Below are 20,778 nucleotides of genomic sequence, written 5' to 3'. Positions count from 1 at the left end.
TCAATGGTTGCTAGTCACGACAGGTTTTACTCTCCACAGCATGAGGCAGTTTGTCTTTGAATATCAAATCAAATCACAGGTGGGTAAAGCACTGCTGTGCTGAGGTCCTGCTTTTGGACTTCCCATAAGCATCTGTCCAGACACTGGGAGAACAGGATGATAGAGTAGATGGGCCACTGGCATCAGAACATAAATAACACCTGGATTATAATTATCCCCTCTTCCCTAGGATTACCAGAGTGCAGAAAATTGTGTACTGCCACGTTTAGAAGACTGTCTTGAGACATTCTATGTTCTATATACAACCACAGTAGATACTGGGGTGGGGAGCATAGCTGCCAAGTTTTCCCTTTTCTCGCGAGGAAGCCTATTCAGCATAAGGGAAAATCCCTTTAAAAAAGGGATAACTTGGCAGCTATGGTGGCGAGTGAGATTTGGAAGTGAGGGGTGGGCACAAAGAGTTTAAAGCTGACTTTTATACTGAGGTTGTCATTTTAAGATATATTGAGCTCAGTTTTGAAGCTATAATTTCCTGCACAAAAATGTATTTTTGTATGCCCCCGCAGTACATATTTAAAAATCAAAGGAGCACTGCAAAACATTCAGGGAAGTTAACAATCCAACTTATAAATTATTTCCAATACATATAAACCGAGGGTTGATGAATGAGGTCAGTTCATTTTAAAATGCAGACTGAACTAATTTATCCACCATCCCTATGCAGAACATGCAAACACAAAAGAACACAGGCACAAAGGACACAATTTGAGGCAACAGTTAAACTGTTTGTAGAGGACAGATCTTTCATACAGCTGCTGTGCCTGAAAATTTTGACATGTTTATTTACTAGCTGTCTCATGTGAGGAGCCTCTATTTAACTTAATAGAGGCTTATTACAGCATGTTAAGAGGTGGCATACTTTAACTTGTTTAAAATCGAGTAAGGGCAGCCTGCATTACAGATACATCATAATTAACCTAACATTTTAAGAGATTAGGCTAATATACTATCCCAGTTAGCATGTTAACTAAACCACAGTTTAGCATTACATAGATAATTGATTCTAATCAAAGTGTAGCTGAGCTCACATGGTCAGAACTTCTGCCAAGTTTAGTTTCACTTTCAAAGAATCTCAAATTAGCATTCTGCATTAATTGAAGGTCTTAGTTTACAACAACCATGGTTAGCCAGCTTTCTTTCACTTACCGTATTTTTTGCTCCATAAGACGCACTTTTTTCTTCCTAAAAAGTAAGAGGAAATGTCTGTGTGTCTTTTGCAGCGAATGCATGGTCCCTAAAGCCGAATTGCCCAGGGGTGAAAGGCAGATTGTGCTTTTTTAAAAAAAGAAAAAGAAAGAAAGAGCTAAAGGCTAACAAGAGGGAAAGGGTGTAGAAAGGAACCCGCTCAGCAGCTGATTGCAAGAGATTGGGGAGGGAGATAAGGGATGCTAGCTCCCTTCCCGGCCCCACCCCCTTGCCCAGGCCACCATTGTTGAATGTTCTGCAGTTGGTAAGTAATGCAAAACGGATTAATCCATTCCAGACTTTTAACATGAATGTTACTCTCTAACAAGACCCTTGATCCATAAAATGAAAACAATAATCAATGTACTGTACTATAAAATAAATAAGACAGTATAGTCATCATTTGGGGGGGGGGCTTTTATCCATTTCCACAGTCACACAATCAATCAATCAGCTGAACTGGGTTCCACACAGTCACAAAAACAAATTAACCGAAAAAGCCTCAAAAACAAAAATGCAAATAAATAGCAAAACCAAAAGTGCAAAATACAGTGGTACCTTGGTTCTCAAACTTAATCTGTTCTGGAAATCTGTTCCGAAATGTTTGAAAACCAAGGCGCGGCTTCTGATTGGTCCAGGCCCCCCGGAAACAATAGCCGACAGCTGCATCGGACATTTGGCTTCTAAAAAACGTTTGAAAACCGGAACACTTACTTCCAGGTTTTTGGTGTTTGGGAACCAAGGTGTTTGAGAACCAAGGTACTGCCATTAACAACATTAGCAATTCAAATGCAACTTGGTGTGTGTGTGTGTGTGTGTGTGTGTGTGTAAGATATTGTTTCATATCCAACAAAATTATACCATAGAGTAGATCCATCAAAATTTATGTGCCTTAGCTAGTCATGTCTATTAACTTCAATGGTCTATTTTGAGTAGGACTAACAATAAATACAACCCATTGCATTTCTGGTTGAAGATTAATTTCCAGTCGTCATCAGAATTGATGCTGGCTGCAGTTGTAAAGGGTGTCATGACATGGAAGCAAGATTCCTTTGATTTCTTTGGCACTTTCCACGTCCTTTTCATGCCAGAGAGAGGTCTGTACTCATACAATGGTTGGGGGATATTGAGATGGCAAAGACTGTTTGAATGGGGAAAGGTTAAGAATTTTTTTTCTTCTGGTTCATTCTGTTGGGGTGCTGCTTTCACTACCCATCCTGAGCAACAGGGTTGGCATAGTTCACATAAATTCCTAGCTATTTACATAAACATGTCTTTAAAAGGGCTAGACCAGTGATGGGCAACCTTTTGAGCTTGGTGTGTCAAAATTCGCCAAAAAAACGAGCATAACTCGGGTGGTGTGTCTCTTCGAGAAAAAAACCTTAATTTCGCGATATTTATAGTTCAAATAACAAAAATGTATAATTGTAATATATAATTGTATTTAATAAACCAAAAACTAATTTAACCAAACCAAAAACCCCTTATTTATCATAAAGTGCCCAGAGTTGTTGAGCTTTTTGGGGGGAGTTGCTGACCAAAGTTTGGGAGGTTTTTTGGGGGGGTGCAAAAGTTGCTTTGCTTTTGGGGGGGGATGTGCCCCAAAGCTGCTGCGCTTTTTTGGGGGGAAGAGAACAGAAATAAATGATGAATAATACCTTCGCTGGAACTAACATGCAGCACCGACATAGTCTGCCAAAGCGCCAAAAAAACTCAGCACAGAACGGGTTAAAAAACGAACGCTGTTACACCCAATCATAGTCTGCCAAAGCGCCAGAAAAAAACAGCACAGAAAGGGTTAAAAAACCAATCTCTGTAACAGCAGAGACAAGCTCTAGCAGAGAAGAGTGGGAGAACAAAGGGGAGGGGGACAACAACAACAACAGCCCGATTGGCCATGCCAGCAGTGAGGGCTCTGCGTGTGTGTCATAGGTTCGCCATCACTGGGTTAGACCATTGTTCCATATACGGTACCTCTACACTGCCTACACCAACTGGCAATGTTCTCAAATGAACATGAGAGGTATCTTTAAGGGGCAAAAATGATGTGACAAATACAGCTGACCCACCCTCAAAAGTTAGAGGAGTTCCCCTCCCCTCCTTTCAACCAAAACACAAAGTAACAAAGACTTTCCAGCTTGTAGTCTCACATCTGGCAAACTGTGTAAGTCACTTCCTGTTTAGAGCAGGCGTTTCCAACTGCTCGCTTTCCTGTGATGCAGAAAACCTGTGTTTATTTTATACACACATACATACACTCTCTCTCTTAAGATGGCTCTAAGCACCTAGGAAATGCTGTTAAAAAAATAATTGGTTTATTGCGCTCTGAAAAAGTTAAAGCGTTTTTGTGTTCATTCATATATATACTTGAAAGGTTTCTAGGTGAATCAATATTTTGATTAGGAATGACTGATTTAGTACTGCAGTAAAGCCACCACAAAACTAGGATTGCACTGCTGAAAGGCAAGATAAGGGACGGGGGCCTCTAAGTGCAAGAAATATAGCTTATTAGGGGTACAATGCAGTTCAGAAAATTCCTTCTTCAAGTCCAATGTACAGCATACACAGGATAAGGCAGGTATCCCCAAACTTCGGCCCTCCAGATGTTTTGGACTACAATTCCCATCTTCCCCGACCACTGGTCCTGTTAGCTAGGGATCATGGATATCTTAATAAGCAACTTAATATCTTAATAAGCCTAATTTAGATCCTCTGACACTGGACAAATACTACTAGTCTCTAGTTTATTGGGTACCACAAGGTTCTATATTGTGTTCCATGCTTCAAATATTTAGGCTACAATGACACCTGTAGGCTTATGGCATGCAGTGTTAACTTTCTTTTTCATATCCTAATGTCAGGGAGGGCTGCTGTAATTCTAAACTAGTGCCCAGATGGTTCTCAAATGGATATGGGTAAACAAGCTGAGGTTAAACTGAGACAAGACAAAGGTGATGTTGGGGTGGGAGATTCCCTCACTATGGAAGGGCTACAACTAGGCTACAACTGATGATAGATGGGGTAGCACTCCCTCTAAAATACTACAGTTTGGGAGTGCTCTAGGATTTGGCACTGACTGGGGAAGTCCAGGTAACATCAGTGGCTAGGAGTATGTTTTATCATTTTTAATGGTATGTTAAATGCAGCCCCTTCTGGGGAGGACAAACAGGAATCCATGCTCCAGATAGACAACTGTAATGTACTCTGTAGGACTACTGTTAATGACTGTCTTGAAACTTCAGCAGGTTCAAGTCCTGATGGGTATATGACAGTCCACTGTAATATACCAGCTATGCTGGATACCAGTGCTCAAACTGGGCTGCTGGTGTTAACCTTGAAACCCTAATGATTTGGGATTGAACTACTAGATGACCGCCTACACCTGTACCATCCTTCTCATGCAGTGAGATCATGCAGAGGTATTCTTGGTGTATCCACATCCAACTTCTTTGAGATGCATGACCACATCTTTAGATCTCCCTCCCAGTAGAGATATAGTGTGTAGGTACATGTCAGGCTTTTCTGAAAGTCTTAGACATTTTAGTTGATTGGCTTTCCCTAGGTAACGTTTTGTCCCAGTCACCAGATGAGTGATGGTGCACTGTTACACTACTGCAGTTCTGAGTGTTTTCCTAATAATGGATTTTAAAAATACTTGTACTTTTTATTGCTGTGTCTTTTATGAGCTTTGCTTGGAAAAGCAACATTTTTAAAAATACCTATAACAATAAAATCCATTTGTCTACAGTGATAGCATTAGAACCAAGTACTGGTCAGCAGTAATTTAAGTATGTGCAAAACCCTGCTTGCTTCTTTACATATCATCCCAGTCCAACAGATTCATGCTGTTCTAGTCACAGACTACACCACAAAATCACAGGCAAACATGCTTAACATGTTCAAGTGACGGGGTGTTCTATATAGCTTTCTCCATATAAAAGGATAACCATTGTGGTTCTTTCCTAAGGCAGGGGTAGGGGAACCTGTGGCCCTTCAGGTGCTGCTGGACTCTAATTGCTATGAACTGGCTCAAGCAGATGGAAATTAAAGAGTCCAACAGCATAAAGGTTCACAGGCTCACCACACCTGCTCTAAAGGTTCAGAGCTACTTAAAACTCAAGGAAATCCTCACACAGAACTAAGAATCCTACCTTATACTTAAATACAGGCCAAAGTAACAGAGCAGTTTTTAAGATGCTTGTATGCATCTTTTCTCTGTTCCTTATCTCTTCCAAGTAACCAGGCTAATGACATTTCTTCTTTGATTAACAACTTGAAATACATTAATGCACCAAAATTCCAACAGGACGACTTTGAGCAGGGCTAACATTGAACACAACCCAACACCTGGCACTTCCCTCACCCCCTAGTAACAGAGATGGAAACAACCATTTCCTGATTTAAACTAAGCTTCTTCCCAGTGCTCAGTTGTGAAGACCTGCGCCTTTCTGATTCCTGGGAGCTGGAGGAGCAGAGGATCTTCTAGGCCAGCTCAGCAATTATCACCCTTGTACCACTATTCCAATTCCTGGTTGAGACCAACCAGTGTTCAAAATTCCCCAGGGGTGAGGTGTGTTTTGCTACTGGTATGGGTCCAATTGTGGCTATGTGGAGATTTCTGGGTGCCAGGTTGGCAATCACAGTTTAAAAACCTCTGCCTAGTCAAGTCACCCCAAGCAAGAAATCTTATGATGCTTCTATGAAAAGCTAGTAACTTCTCTTATTTCTGACTGCTGCATTTGGGGCAACTATATTTTGACTGGCATTCTATCACTTTAATATACTATATACTATGTAATTCTTCCCTGACACCCAAGAATTCTTGGAATAGAAAGCAGCCTTCAAATTTTGATCCACACAATGCTAAATGCTCCTATTACAGACATTGCACTACACTCCTAGACCTACATCTTCACTAAGATTCCAAGAAACCCCGTTACTAAAGGTTCATCTTCTAGCACAAAGATCTCTCTAGCAGACAGAACCATTATATGCAATCATCATTTCTGAAGTGTTTATTATCAGGGATGAGGGAATCTTTTTACTGTTAAGGGCTGCATTCCCTTGATGCAGTAATCTGTCGTAGGCTGCATGTCTGCAGTTAGGGGAGACAGATCAACACCCACCGCAAGATAATCATTACTCTCCGCCTGCCCCCCCACCTCTCTTGTATAGTATGAAGGAATTGCTGACTACAGGGGGGTTGCAAAGCATCTAGATATGCAATGCACTGCCTAGTACTGCATTTCCCCTGCATTAGCTCCTTGAGGCTGGGTGAAAGCCTAGTGCTAGATATTATTGCCTTTCAGAACTCAAAGAGTTCCATGCTCAAGAGACTGGCTAACTTCTCATTACAGTCTCACACTCACTTGGGCTGCACAAATCCTGAGTGGATGCCAAGCATCTTTCAGAAACAAATGTTCAAAACAAGATTACAACATTGGGTTAAGTGCAATTCAGACAGGCACAAAACTGAAAGAGAGCAAATTGGTTATTAATGTAAAATTACTTATGTGTCCTAAGGTGAACAGCATTTCCAATTTCAATACATTTGCATTTTTTACAATTTTTTTTACATACATTGAATTATCTCCTTCCAACTGGTTAGATTTTCACTATGATAAGGACCAGATGGAACCCTATCTTCAATGGATAATAACTACTAGAACAAAAAACATTCGGTGGAAATTAAAGACGTGCCCGTGGCTGAGGACAATTGTTTGAACCATTTCAATGGATATGGGGTGGGGTGGGAAGGGGAAATTGTATGGGAAAACTAACAAATCTCACGAAATCATATGGGAAATACATTTGCATTAAACATAAAACTGTATCCTATTAAACGCTCTAGCTAGTGTTTGACAATCACCAATTATGGCTCATGGTTCATTTTGTCACAATTACCTAAGCAAGGTAAAATTCCTATTCCACTTTGTTTGCCGTAGGAGACTACATCGTAGACCAAACCTACTGTTTCTGCCAAAAGCAAGGTTACAGAACCATGCATTTGTCAAACTCCATCCATCTTCATGAGTCAGTGGGGCCATCCTTGATACTGTAGTTTTGCAGCTGCTGGATTCCTGCATAGCTTTTAAGCTTGTTGGGCTCCTTTGAGCTCCCACCCTTGCCAGCCATTTCTTTCTTGTAGGATCTCAACCAAGCATCAGTATGTATGCAGTGTTAGAAATGCAGATATATAAGCTAGATACCGAATGGCTCCTTAAACCAGAGTCGCCAAACGGTTGCCAAAATGGAATGCCTAGTTGCCATTTTGGGGCCAGGTGACTTTTTCGCCACCTGGAACTTTTTGGTTCTTGAAATCCATTCTGATTGTGCAGATAAAATACAATGGACAGAATTCTACAGGATGTGTTGCTAGTGTATGAAAACAGTCAAGATCCAAGGATCTCCAGACATACACCTCCAGATGGTGGAGACATCAGGTGCCATCCTAGCACATGGGCATCTTCAAGTGGTTGTAAGTGGCCAATAGTAAGGTACAAAATGTACCTGGTGAATTTCAAACACTTTCTGTATTTGTATACTTGCTTATTTGTTGCCAGAATTTGTGTGAATCTAGGGAAGATGAAACTTATGATCAAACTGAAATCTTTGAAGCAATAGTGTGTATTAAATTTAGAGAGCCACTACACTCCTTTCCAAAAAGATATAGTTGTGACAGCAACAAACTTTATAAGTGTTTAAATAAGAACACCAATTGCCACCTCATGCAGAACTGCTGTCATTAGTTCAAGTGATTTATGAAAGTAACAGCTAAGTCTGTTGTTAAAAGGTGGGAGTTAACACAATCTACCTAGTTTTCAAAAGCAACTGGGACCAATTAGAAATAATAAGATTTCAACATACTGATTGGTCAGGCTATGTGCCAGCCATAATAAACCTAGGACTTAGTAACCTGCAGTGCACATAAAACCTAGGACTGCATGATTACCTATAAACATTAAACAAATGGCTGATCTTTGATCAAGCACCTCTGGTCAGCAGTTATCAATTCGTATATCTTCATCATGCCATCATTAAAACAATAGTCTTCAATTGGCCAGATTCAGGACTCGCCTCTAAGCTCCAACTGCAACAAGGAGCCCACACTTAAAATTCTTTTAATGTATCAATATTTAATAACAATCCAGTATTATACAGTCGTACCTTGGTTGTCAAACGTCTTGGTACTTGGACGTTTTGGCCCCCAAACACCGCAAACCCAGAAGTGAGTGTTCCAGTTTGTGAATGTTTTTTGGAAGCTGAACGTCCAACGTGGCTTCCGATCGAGTGCAGGAAGCTCCTGCAGCCAATCAGAAGCTGTGCCTTGATTTTCAAACCGTTCCGGGAGTCGAATGGACTGCTGGAACAGATTAAGCTCGACAACCAATGGTTGGGTTTACTTCTTAGCCTTTTCTTCTCCCAAAAATGTACTGCAAGGCAGCAGAGATTTAGTTTCAGGGTTTTCCTCCTCCTAGATGGGCTACATTCCCAGGCTGATGAGCCCCATCTGCCCCTTACTTTCCTCTACAGGACCTGCATAAACTGCCTTCTTTGCTGTTGGATCCAGTACTGGTCTCATCCACTTAATCTGCTGCAGCCTGTCTTCGCATGCAGGGGAAGTCGTAATTCACTGAGGGTTTGAGACCCATTGGCTACTCTCCAGAGTGGAATCTCTAAGACGGTTGGATAGCACCTTGTATACCTCCTTCTGGCAACTCCTGCAGCCAAGCTGGTGCCAAACATATTGCTCTGCTTTCCTTTGGACCACATCAGTGAGACCGGGGTGTGTGTGTAGTTGTCTGGGCAGCCCAGGACCTCCAAACATACTGCCCAGGTTTGTGCCCATGGGAGGTCACTTTGGTACACCTACCACTGCAGTTAAGACTTCACCACTGGAGGCACACTCCATTGTCTCTCAAGACCGATGGATGCCAACAACAATAATATACAGATGTGAGGGGCTAAGGCAGATGGTTGCTTATCTGAAGCCACTTAGTGAAGTCAAGTATCACCTCATCAATGAACAGGTATCTTTTCAGCTCACACCATTACCAATTACATTACTTACAAAACCTTGAGAGCTGCATACAGGGAGAGAGCTTTTCATCCTCTCACAGAACAAGCTATCACCTGGTAAAATTTTGCAGATCAACTTAGCAAATCAAAACATCATTGAGTCCAGTCCAAAAGTATACAAACACTTCTAGAGATGTATTCATAGAGCACTAACCATACTTTTTCATGAACTTTAAACATGTGCTTTTTATGCTCAAGGAGATGCTTTTCTTAAATGCAGCAAAATATGCCATTGCAATATTCTATTCACATGGAAACAGCTCAGAAAAATAAGGTCAGAATTTTACATCAAATCATTAAAATAATGAAACTTGCAAAGAGGAGCCATTGCAGGTTGAGGTTTATGTTAAAAGCCTTAAATTAAAAACAGCTCACACTACTGGTATCTCTCATATATATGAAGTTCTTTTTAGTCTGCTTTTAAAACACTATGCAGCAAACATTTGGATCTGCTATAATATTAAGACAAAGGTCATGGCTCAATGCAGTAGATAGAACACATACAAAAAGTATCACAATCAGCTCCTGGCATCTTCCAATAGAGCTGGGAAAGACTCCTGTCTGAAAGATGTTTGACTACTGCCAGTCCAAGTAGACAATACTGAGCTAGATGGATTAATGTTTTGACTCAGTATATATCAGTTTCCTAGGTTTCTAAAACACATTACATTTATCACCTCCCCAGTCCCCCTGACATTTCAATAAAATAAGGCCTCAAATTACACAGGGGCTGCATTCAGGAAATCGCACCTAAAGCCAAAACACATGGGGTTCATTGGCAGGTGAAATTGCCAGTCATTTTTCATGGAACACCACCCCCTATTCCAAGTTTGTTTGTTTTTAAAATCCCCACACACATAAAGCTGAATGCACACAAGTTAAATGTGTGGATGTTGTGGGTCTACTGTAATGGCAAACAATAAGAAGAAAGGTGTACTTGGAGGCAGGGCTGTAAAAGAAAGATCAGTTAATTTTAGCATTCCCACAGGCATCCAAAGGGGCAAAAACACAAGTAATTTCAGGAATGCGTTGAAAATTACTTCAGGCCATTTAAATGAGCCTTTGAAGTAGCTAACTTGTAATTAGAAGACAAAGTTAAAATTCTTCTCTCAGGGGAAAAAATGTCATTACTAGACAAAAGCTCACATCCCTTACCATTCCTTTATGTGTCAATATTCTAAATGACCTTCCTCTTATGAAAGTATCTTTGATACTTCAAAAAGATAGTGAAAGAATCATGGAAAGCTTATGTAGATTTTCATAAATTTTGGCAATTCTATTCAAATTAGCAGTCATGGCAAAACACAGGTTTTAAGTCACCTAATAAGTCTTATACATTTCACCTCTCGCTAATGTGCTCCTAATTTAATACAAGAACCTAAGCACCAAACCTATACACTACACTGTTATTTCATTAGGGTATACATAAAGCTAAGTACACTTTTTTTTGTTTAAAGTAGGGAGTATCAAAGTTTGCCACAAGAGACTCCTCAATTTCAACATCCAGAAGTGTTGAACCTACTCACATATCCAGAAACACCACTCTGAACACAAAATTAGATTTTGGAAGGTATCACTCTCTGGCTTCTTGACAGGCAGCTTAACGGCTCTTGCCCAACTTTAAGCTGCACCTGAGAGATGCCTTTGCCCTCAAACAAGAATGACTCCTAAAAAACTGAACTACTGAATTAAAAAGTGACAGCCTGCTTGTGTATAATAGGAGAGTGGGCCTAAGGCATATCCTCATCAGAAAAATGAGAATTTTGCCACAGCTCACTTTGTTTATAACACCATCAACCACCATTCTTAAAAGACCAAGAGCTTGCATTTAGATCTTAATGCTGTGGAGAATGCATATACAGTGGTACCTCGGTTTATGAACACAATTGGTTCCGGAAGTCTGTTCATAAACTGAAGCGAACTCTCCCACTGAAAGTAATGGAAAGTGGATTAATCTGTTCCAGACGGTCCGCGGAGTACTTAAACTGAAGCATTCATAAACTGAAGCGAACTTTCCCATTGGAAGTAATGGAAAGTGGATTAATCCGTTCCAGATGGGTCCGCAGCGTTCAGAAACCGAAAATTCGTAAACCGAGATGTTCATAAACCGAGGTTCCACTGTACCACTCTTTCAAGGTCCTACCAAACTACAAACTGAGAAGTAAATCATGCCTTCAAGACTCCTGAAAACTCACACTTAGGTGAACCACAGCTTTAGAGTTGTTAAGTTAGAGAATCCCTTCCTGTTCTTAGATGAAAAGATATGAAACAGTTTTTTAATGCATCTCACTTGTAAGAGAACATATCAGCATAATTCACTTTTAAAGATGTAAGAGATGAGTATCAGATGAGGTTTTACACATGAATTATATCAATTCATGGGCGTGATCTTTGGTAAAGGATCTTCCACTTGCCTCAGGTTAGCCTATTTTTTCTTACTAGCAAGTACGGTATATACAAGAAGCAATAAGATTGAAGCAGAAAATCTGTAGTGAATTTATGAAGTTACACATTTCATTTAACCTTTCCCACTAATATATTAGCACTACATTCACACAATTTTCCAAATCCCCATAGATAATTTAAAAAGATGGTGCCAATTGGCATTTTTTATTGCTATGTGGCAGGAAGGTGAGAGTGAGGTAAAGAAGATAAATATAACACATATTTTCAAATTTAAACTATTGTAAAATCCATATGGTAAACAGTACTTACAGAAACAAAATACAGATAAACACACAAAAGGTTCTCAGAAAGATAAAAGTATTCCCTTAGTTTCTAAATGCTATAGTTGTGGAAATGATAAATATAAAGTGTGTGTGCCCCCTTCACCATCTGTGCATTTGATAAAGTATCTTCCTGACATAATAAAACGAAGTAAGCCTTAAAGATGGCAAAGAAAACTCTGGTGTGGAAAGAGACTATGGATACAACTAAATGACACTAAGATCTTCCCGTTTTTTAAAAAATGGTGAATGCAGCTGTGGCGCTGTGGATTAAAGCACAGAGTCTAGGGCTTGCTGATCAGAAGGTCGGCGGTTCGAATCCCTGCAACGGGGTGAGCGCCCGTTGCTCGGTCCCAGCTCCTGCCAACCTAGCAGTTCCAAAGCACATCAAAGTTCAAGTAGATAAATAGGGACCGGTCCGGCGGGAAGGTAAACGGCGTTTCCGTGCGCTGCTCTGGTTCGCCAGAAGCAGCTTTGTCATGCTGGCCACATGACCCGGAAGCTGTCTGCGGACAAACGCCGGCTCCCTCGGCCTATAGAGCGAGATGAGCGCCGCAACCCCAGAGTCGGACACGACTGGACCTGATGGTCAGGGGCCCCTTTACCTTTACGGTGCTTTAACCCTTCTCTCCCTTTTTCCTAGTTAAAATATACCTCCCAAAACTGCTTTTGGCCCAAGACAGCAAAGCATGTACTACACAGCAAATGGATGTGGAGCAACCAGAAAAATTGTGGGTGGGATTAACTCCAATTCCTCAGTCCCAATATGAATGACTTCCACTGCTATATTTAAAACAAAAACAAAGCAAAACATGGAAGTAATGGATACAAACATTGTCCAGAGTTTCCAAATTTTAAAATGCAGGCATCTAAACACACAACTCCTCTGAAATATCTCAAATATGTATTTAAGAGATGCATTATTTCTCATCAACTCTGTAGGATTCTGCTCCAACATTTAATAAACGATGTATCCAAAGTTTGGAAACTGCTTTTGGTTTTTACAATCAAACAATATATGAATTTTATTGCTTTAATAAATAAACAAACAAACAAACACTGCTGAGAGACCATCTTCTTATTGAATCAGTACCGCTCAACCTTCACTCCCCATTACATATTCTCATCTGGTATCAGCTCCCTTTTTTCTCTACTACTCCTTATGACTGGTATAGCTTCCTGCTCTTTATCATCAATGCCTTTAAATTTTTACCTTACAATGCACATTTTCCGAACAAAAGCTTTCATAAACCATCAGAGCCTGCACTTATTCTACAGTGTCAGAAACCTCCCTCCTCCTGCCCTTTGTCGTCATCTTAGTTCTGCCTTTGCCTATAAGCCTTCTGGGATGCGACCCTGTCACTTGCATTTGTAATGACTGCCATTCTAGGCTCCAAATATACAGTAATTGACTATTTGGTTTAAAAGCAACCAATCTTTAGCCATTTCTCAATGACTGATACTTTCAAAATGACCAATTATCCTAGAAACTCTCCTTTTCCTATTATGCCTGCTGAGGGCAAGGGGAAAGAAGATGACAGCACTAAGGATTTTTATTCAGTGCCAAATCTGCCATCTACACAAAATTATTCATTCCCTTCTTTCTTCTATCAAGCTCGTGTTAATGGCAATCTCAAACAATACGGAATGCCATATGGCTACATCTGGATATTAAAATTGAGAATATCAATTACCAATCCACTAATGCAAAGCCAAAATCCATGGACAGTAAGAATTTAATCCAATCCAGGGACTGAAACTTGAGCCAATTGCAGGAAGCAAAATACAGAAAGCAAAAGCTACATTCATTTTTAGCAGAAGTGTGATTATTCCACTGAAAGTCCTGTTAATAGCAAAATATATTTTATTCAGTCATACTCTTTAATTAGTACCAGTTGGATTATATCAGCATTATGTGAGGTTGTAGAATCAACTTAATATGTAATGCACATTTTAAAATTCATTTCTAGATCATAGACTAGATACAATCTTCACCTGAAGAAAAAGTGCTCTGACTCCAAACTGTGGTTGAGAAATCACAGCAATGCCTCCTAGAACAGTCAGTGGCTCTTTTAATGACCTAACTTTACTTCCTGGAACTTCAAGAAGCTTATTGCACACAAAATGCAAGCTATGTGCAGGGCTGATTCGCAGAAAGGATGACCAAAAAGCCAAAACAGTAATGTGTGTTTCTGTTAATCAATCTACTCAAAACGTACAGCATTTATTTGCTGGCTACATAACCACTATTATGACCGGTCACTATGCTTAGCTGTTAAAGATACAACAGAAATTGACATCCTTATACTAAAGCCTTGTTTGTTGTTAGTTTTCATCTGCAAAAGAGGCCAAGCCACCTCTAACTTATGCTTTTAATTTAGTTTAATAGAACATATTTCAGACTTCCTCATCCATCCATCTCCCACCAGACATAATGCCTAGGTATTGTAACATCCACCAGTGTCCCCATACAATGATATGGTTAACTTCCAAGTTCAAACTTTTCCAAGTAAGTGGATTAACAATGAGTTTCTCAATGCCAGACACATAAAGTATCATGACAGAATGCCTACTTCCACATTGACCTAGAAGCTGCAAGGAATAAATAGGGATAAACCCTAGTGAACACAGGCCCTTAGGTAATTTTAACACCTGCTCATAGAGAAAAGGGCAAAGAAAGGAAAATATAAAACATGATCAAAATTTTCCCTGTGGTGTGCACATGAAAATACAATACTGACAAGTAACTGTCGATCAATATCTTACGCATTTATCCAAATTATCTATTCTTTATGTGGGCCTCAACTACAATGTACTGTACCAAAGCAGAAACACAAAACAGACCCAACTCCCCAGAAAAAGAAACCCGATGCCAAATGCAAAGAACACTGATAAATTAAAACCCATAATAAAGAGTTGGGGGTTACTTTTAAACTCAAGATATACTTTGCATTTTACTAATTGCAAGATATGTGTACTAAATAAATAAATGTCATCTAGACTGCCCTGGTGACTTTTCAGATGCAAGATAAAAAATTAAACTAATAAAATTTGATAGTATTATTTTAAAGCAATAAACAATAATTTGATGCCATCTGACATCCAAATAGTGTAATTCCAAATGTTTCTGCAAAAGCAGGTACAATTCCAAACATGCACACTGTATTGTGAAATATGTTCTGCTCACTTCCAAATTAATCTGCTTTGGGTCAGTTTGAAGTCTGCAGCACTGCACTTTAACCCAGTTGGAATGTGAATTAATATTAGCTATTGGTTTTTTAATGAAGAATGTTACCAACTTTTAAAATCTCATTCAATTGTACAACCTACTCCAGTAAGTACTTAAAAATATGTAAAAACTTGTATAAAAATATAAAAGACTAGGGAAAATGTTCTACTGATCAAGCAAACTTCTGCTTCATGCCCCTTTTATATATATATATATATTTCACTGAAGAATTTCAGGTCAAATACTGTTGCAGAAGCTGTCATATTTTTTGCAAAGGAGCAGAACTGCATTTCCTTTCCATCACAAAGAGGTCACATGTGATCACACTGACAGATTACACAGTTCTACAAATAATGCTTGTATAAGATTTATGTAAGCCCTCTGTAGAAGAAAATTGGTGGCAACATTCTAGGGGGGAAAGAGTGTTAAACTCTTATGAGGAGGCTTTGAGAAGTTAAAATGATCCCATCACTTTATCCCATGTATTTATGCCACTATGTAAAAATTTCAATAAAACTATTTACTCCACCCACCCAGCTTTATTTGGAGACTGAAAAGCATCAAAAGATTAAAAACCTAGAACATCTGCCAATCCCCTAGCCCCAGCAAAACAAATCTGTTAATTAAAAAAAAAGGCTTATCAAAGTCAGAAGAGGAATTTAAACATGATTTGGTTTGGTGAAGCTGTGTTTAGTTGAAAACGAAGAGTTGCCTTCATGCAAACGCCATCTTGTTGCAGTTACCGGGCCCAGCACAAAAAGATCCATTCATTCCCAGAAAAAAATGGGGGGGAGGGAGAGAACAAGCACACCCTCCATAATCTGCAACCACTAAAACAATTGACCTATTCAATCCCCTCTTCCCAAAATTACAAGAGAGAGAATGCTTAATATATAAGATTAATTAAGATCTCATCTTCATCTCTTGTTTTCTAACATGCATTTCACAAAACCAGCAGAAACAGTTTGTCTTTATTTACAAGCCTGTGCTTAGAAGGAAAGCTTCAAAATGTGCAACAAACCTCTCCTCAGACTATGTACATAAATGGTGACAGCAGCCTCCTTTCAATTTTTGGTACTGTATTATTCTTTCACCACATCCAGATCCACATGGATAGGTGGTGGGAGAAGCAGCTTTCCCCATTTCCAAGCTTTCATTTTTTTTTAAGGAAACAGCATTTGCCTTGTTTAAAGTGCCTAAAATATATATATCTTGCATAAAATGTGTTCGAATAAGTGGTTTTGCTAAGGCAATCATGACAAAAAATCACATTCGTTAAATTTTTAGTTCTTCATCACAGTGACAAATTGATAACCTCTATATCATTCTAATATTCTTCTTGACACATTATTTAAAAAATAAAATCCTTCCTTATCCTCTGGATTAATTTATTATTTAAAGTCACACAATAGCCTCCACAAGCATTTCCCTTATGTGGTTTTAGAAATTCAACTAGTTATTTTAAAAAAAACCTTTTACTACAAAAGCAATTTTCCTTAAATTGCTTTTTTTTAAAAAAAAACAAAAACACAAAAATCATATTTGCATGTTCCCTAGTTCTCCAGCAGCCAACGTCTACCCTGAGCAGACATTAATGGCAAAATTATACAACACCTATTAAAGCAGAAAGGCAACTAAAAAAACAGCAGATAAATCTCTCTGCTATGACAGTGAAAGTAGAAGCATTTCTTATTCTCTCCCCGCCTCCAAACCATTTCCTACCGTAGGAAGAAGAAAACCACCAAGATTCCATTTTCTTAGCCTTCTCCTTGGCCAGGGGTTGCCTAAAGCAATCTCACCCTGTTTTCCTCTCCTCCAATCAATTTTCCACCATTACAGTACCAGCCACACACAAACAGCACTCTCTTGAGATTTTCTCCCAAGCATCCTCTGTGGACTAGCTTGCCTCCTTCCCCTCCCCCTCCCCCAATTCTAGCCTCAACGCATGCAGAAAAGAATCAGTTCTTCAACAACAACACCCCCCCACACACACACCCTTTTCCTATCTCTGGCCAGCTGCTACAGAAAAACACTCCCCCTCCCTGATGTTCTGAGATGGGTGGGACAGTGATGGAGACAATGAAAGCAAAAAAACCGAAATGGTTATTTCTTGATTTCCTGTGTCAGCAGCCCTAACAAAAAAGGGCAGGGCACCTCGCCTAGTCAGGAAGGATGGCATTGTAGGATGGGGGGAGAGGACAGGATAGGGAAGGGGAGAGAGAGAGAGAGAGAAAAGAGTGCAAAATGGAGGGGAGTAGATAGGGAAAGGATTTGAAACAGCAAGGGAGAGTATTAAAAAGGGAGGGGAAAGCAGAAGTAGCTGTAATAGGGAAGGGCAGTCAAAAGCAGCTGGGAGAGGGAAATTCTGCGGGGAGAGGTAAAAACAGAGGGGTGAAAGAAAGAAGTGGGGCAGAAAGGAGCAAGATTTAAGTCATGAAGTAGGAAGGAGATGAAAGTGTATGAGGTGAAAGGAAAGAGAAAATATGGGGGGAATTGATCAGTTCAGTACTCTTAGTTTTTGCATTGCTCTTTTTAGAAGGCTAGAAAAGGAAGAGAACCATGATTTGGCTAAAACAGGAGGGACCCAGGCTTGGGGATTAAAGGGTTCCTCCGTCCCCAATAACAAACACTGAATTTTTTCCTTTTTTGCCAACAATTTTTTTTTTCAGAAAAGGAGATGATATGGGGGGGGGTAGGTATCTAGATGGGAGAAGTGAGGATAGAGTATTTTAAGGTGGGGGGAGAAAATGATTTTAAAAGGGAGCGAAATGGAGGCTTCTGCGGGGGTGGCAGAGGAAGAAAGGGGGTTAGGAAGCACCTAAAAAACAGGGCCGTGGGGAGAGAAACAAGATTGGCTGATGTTGAGAGTTTAGAAAATACTGGTTAAAAGACAAGGGTTTAAGGTGACTTAACAGGACCTGGAGAGATCGTAATGGGGCGGGGGTTGAATAGGGTCTCCGGGGAGCGATTTGATGGGGCTGCATGCAAGATCAGCGATTGGGAGGTGGTTGGTTTTTTAAAAAAGATGGGATGAATAAGGCCTGATTTTAGGCTTCGGGAGATGAACAAGGTCTCCCGATTTTTCAGGATTAACCGAAGGCCTGGTTTTTTGCGGGGTGGGTGGGAAGAGTATGAACCCGCCCAGGATCGGATCAGTAAGGCCTGTTTTTCAGGGTGGGGATGTGAACAGGGGCTGTCATGGGGTTCGGGGGTTTTGTTGGTATTTATAAGAACGGGGCGAACAAGGCCTGTTTTTTCAGGGTGAATATACGAGCTGGGTCCGTAATAAGGACGGCAAGCAAAGCTGTAAAGGGTGGGGTGGGGGGACGAGATTAGGATCCCTGCGAGGGAGATTTCGAAACACCCCCCTCCAATAATACTACATATTATGCTTTCTTCTCTCTTTCTCTCACCTTCCTCGACGGTCGTTGCTCATCCACGGCCGCCGCCGCCGCCCCCAGCCAATACGCCCTCCTCTCCTTCTCCCTCCCTGCCGGGCGGGCGACCCCCTCGCAAGACCCCCGCCGAGAGGCGCCGGTTCTCCTCCTTCCTCCTCCTCCCAGTCAATTCAGTCCGTCAGTCCAGCCAGCGGGGCAGGAGGCAGCGTCGAGGGAGGAAGCAGAGAGGAGGAGGAAGAGGAAGAGGAGGAAACCGGGGGAGGGGTGGAGGGGGGACACAGAAAGAGAAATAAACCGGGAGGGGGGAGGAGGAAGCCCCTGCTGCTGCTGCTGTCGCCGCCGCCGTCGCCTCGTCACCGCCGCCGTCCGTCCCGCGCTGCGCCTGGCAGCCGCTCCGTTTCCTCCCGAAGAAACGCACCAAGGAGGGGGAGGGGGAGAGAGAGAGAGAGAGAGAGGGAAGAGGGAGGGCGGCGGCTGCACCACCAACAGGAACGTCGAATCAAGAGGAGGCGGGCGGGCGGGCAAGGGGTCCCCTGAGGGAGTCGCTCGGGCGGGCAGGTTTTGTTACGTGTGGGAGGTCGTTTCCTCCTCTCGGTTTTTCTTTCTTTCTCTTCGCGGTCCTCGGTTTTTTGTTTTTTTTAAAAAAAAGCTATTGTGGGTGGGTGTGGGCTCCGCCACTCAGCTCCCGCTCGCGGCCATAGGGAAAGCAGCGGAGTCTCGGCTGGCTGGGTTGGGCGCGGCAGGCGAGGGTAGGCGGCAACTCCCCGCTTGCTTGCTTGCTTGCTTGCTTCCTTCCTTCCTTCCTCCCTTCTCTCTCTGCCTCTCTCTCTCTCTCTCTCTCTCTCTCTGCCTCCCGCTCGCTCGCTTCCCCGCCCTTGCGGCCCGGCTGGGAAACCCCGAGCACGGCCGTTTGGCCTGCCTGGGTTCTCTCTTTTTTTGCTCCTCGACGGCCCCCCCCCCCGCCTCGTGCCGTCTCCTTCCTGGAACTGAAAACCAGGCAGTTTGAGGTGATTTTTTTTAATAAACAAAAAAAATCAAAAATAATATTATCAAAGTTAAAATAAGTCACTTCACGTTGCTTTGGGGTCCTTTTCTCCTTTTGGATCAAGCCCACCGCCGGCCTTTCTCACAGGCTGCTGCGTGTGAGGCGATTTTATTATATTAGTCTTTTCCAATAAATAAAAACGTCATGATTAGAAAGGAAGGGGGGGAGTTAAAAGGAGCCCCTTCGTGGTGGTGAAGGAAGGCAACATGGGTGGTCTTAGTAGGGTTGCCATGTTGTCCTCTTTCTCCAGGACACGTCCTCTCTTTTTTTCTCGGGGTAAAATTTGAGGCAAATTGCCTTTATTTGCTTTGAATGGCCGTCATAGCGCCCTCTTTTTCTTTTTTCTTTTTGTTCTTCAAAATAGGGCAACCCTACATTTTGGGTTCCCTGTACTGTATACTTACAACCTTTCTCACAGACAAAACCAGGCTACGTGAGGGGATTCGTTTCTTTTTGGGGGAGGGGAGTCGTTTGTGTGAGGAGATTTTTTTGTTTTGTTATGAATAAGAAAGTTATTGTAGTAAAAGTTAAAAGTCACGTAACGGCGATTCCAAATATAACTGGTTCTTGCTCCTTTTGGTCCGCCCTCAATCCGAAAACCAAGCTATGTGAGGTGTTGTTTTAAGGGGTTTTAAGCAGGTTGTCAGATTATTTGATTTTTTAAAAAAGTTTTAAATATATGCTGGGTTGAATCCAAATTTAGTTATGCTTATACCCATTAGCAGGCGTTCTGAGAGTGCTGTACCTGGCCCCACAGCCAACAGGGCCCCCAGACGTTGCACTTTAGTTTAAAACAAAATCCCAAGTCTCTAGTCCTCTTAAAAAGAAAGTTATGAAGCAAAATATGCAGCTAACCTTTGGAGTGATTTTAGTGAGATGACCCAGCCTGCCTGCTTCCACCTTTCCGTACTTTTAGCCAATGAGTAAATGAGAGGTGGAATTGATGAGTGAATTGTTTGGACACCAAGGTCATGAAGAGCTGCTATCTATTTTTTCCACATCGTTTTCTAGTCTATGTCATTTTCTAGACATCTATTTGTTATTTTCTAAAATCTC

At 41.2% G+C, this 20,778-nt stretch overlaps 1 protein-coding gene across 5 annotated transcripts in view; it reads right to left on the bottom strand.

Moving 5' to 3' along the window:
- Nucleotides 1-19,481, bottom strand: part of GNB1 (G protein subunit beta 1) — a 72,490-nt gene extending 53,009 nt beyond the window's left edge. For 3 of the 5 annotated variants that reach the window (XM_035121159.2, XM_035121157.2, XM_035121160.2), the window contains exon 1: nucleotides 18,693-19,481. The gene's annotated coding sequence lies outside the window, so the exon portion shown is untranslated. Of the gene's footprint in view, nucleotides 1-1,206; nucleotides 1,243-17,001; nucleotides 17,220-18,692 lie in introns of those variants that run through there. The other 2 variants (XM_035121158.2, XM_060276189.1) reach the window with 2 other exon arrangements.
- Nucleotides 19,482-20,778: the final 1,297 nt, after the last annotated feature.

This window comes from Zootoca vivipara, chromosome 6 (genome assembly GCF_963506605.1).
Source record: "Zootoca vivipara chromosome 6, rZooViv1.1, whole genome shotgun sequence".
In the NCBI taxonomy this organism is placed as follows: Eukaryota; Metazoa; Chordata; class Lepidosauria; order Squamata; family Lacertidae; genus Zootoca; species Zootoca vivipara.
The sequence above is the reverse complement of the archived record's forward strand: the minus strand, read 5'-3'. Positions and strand labels throughout refer to the sequence as shown.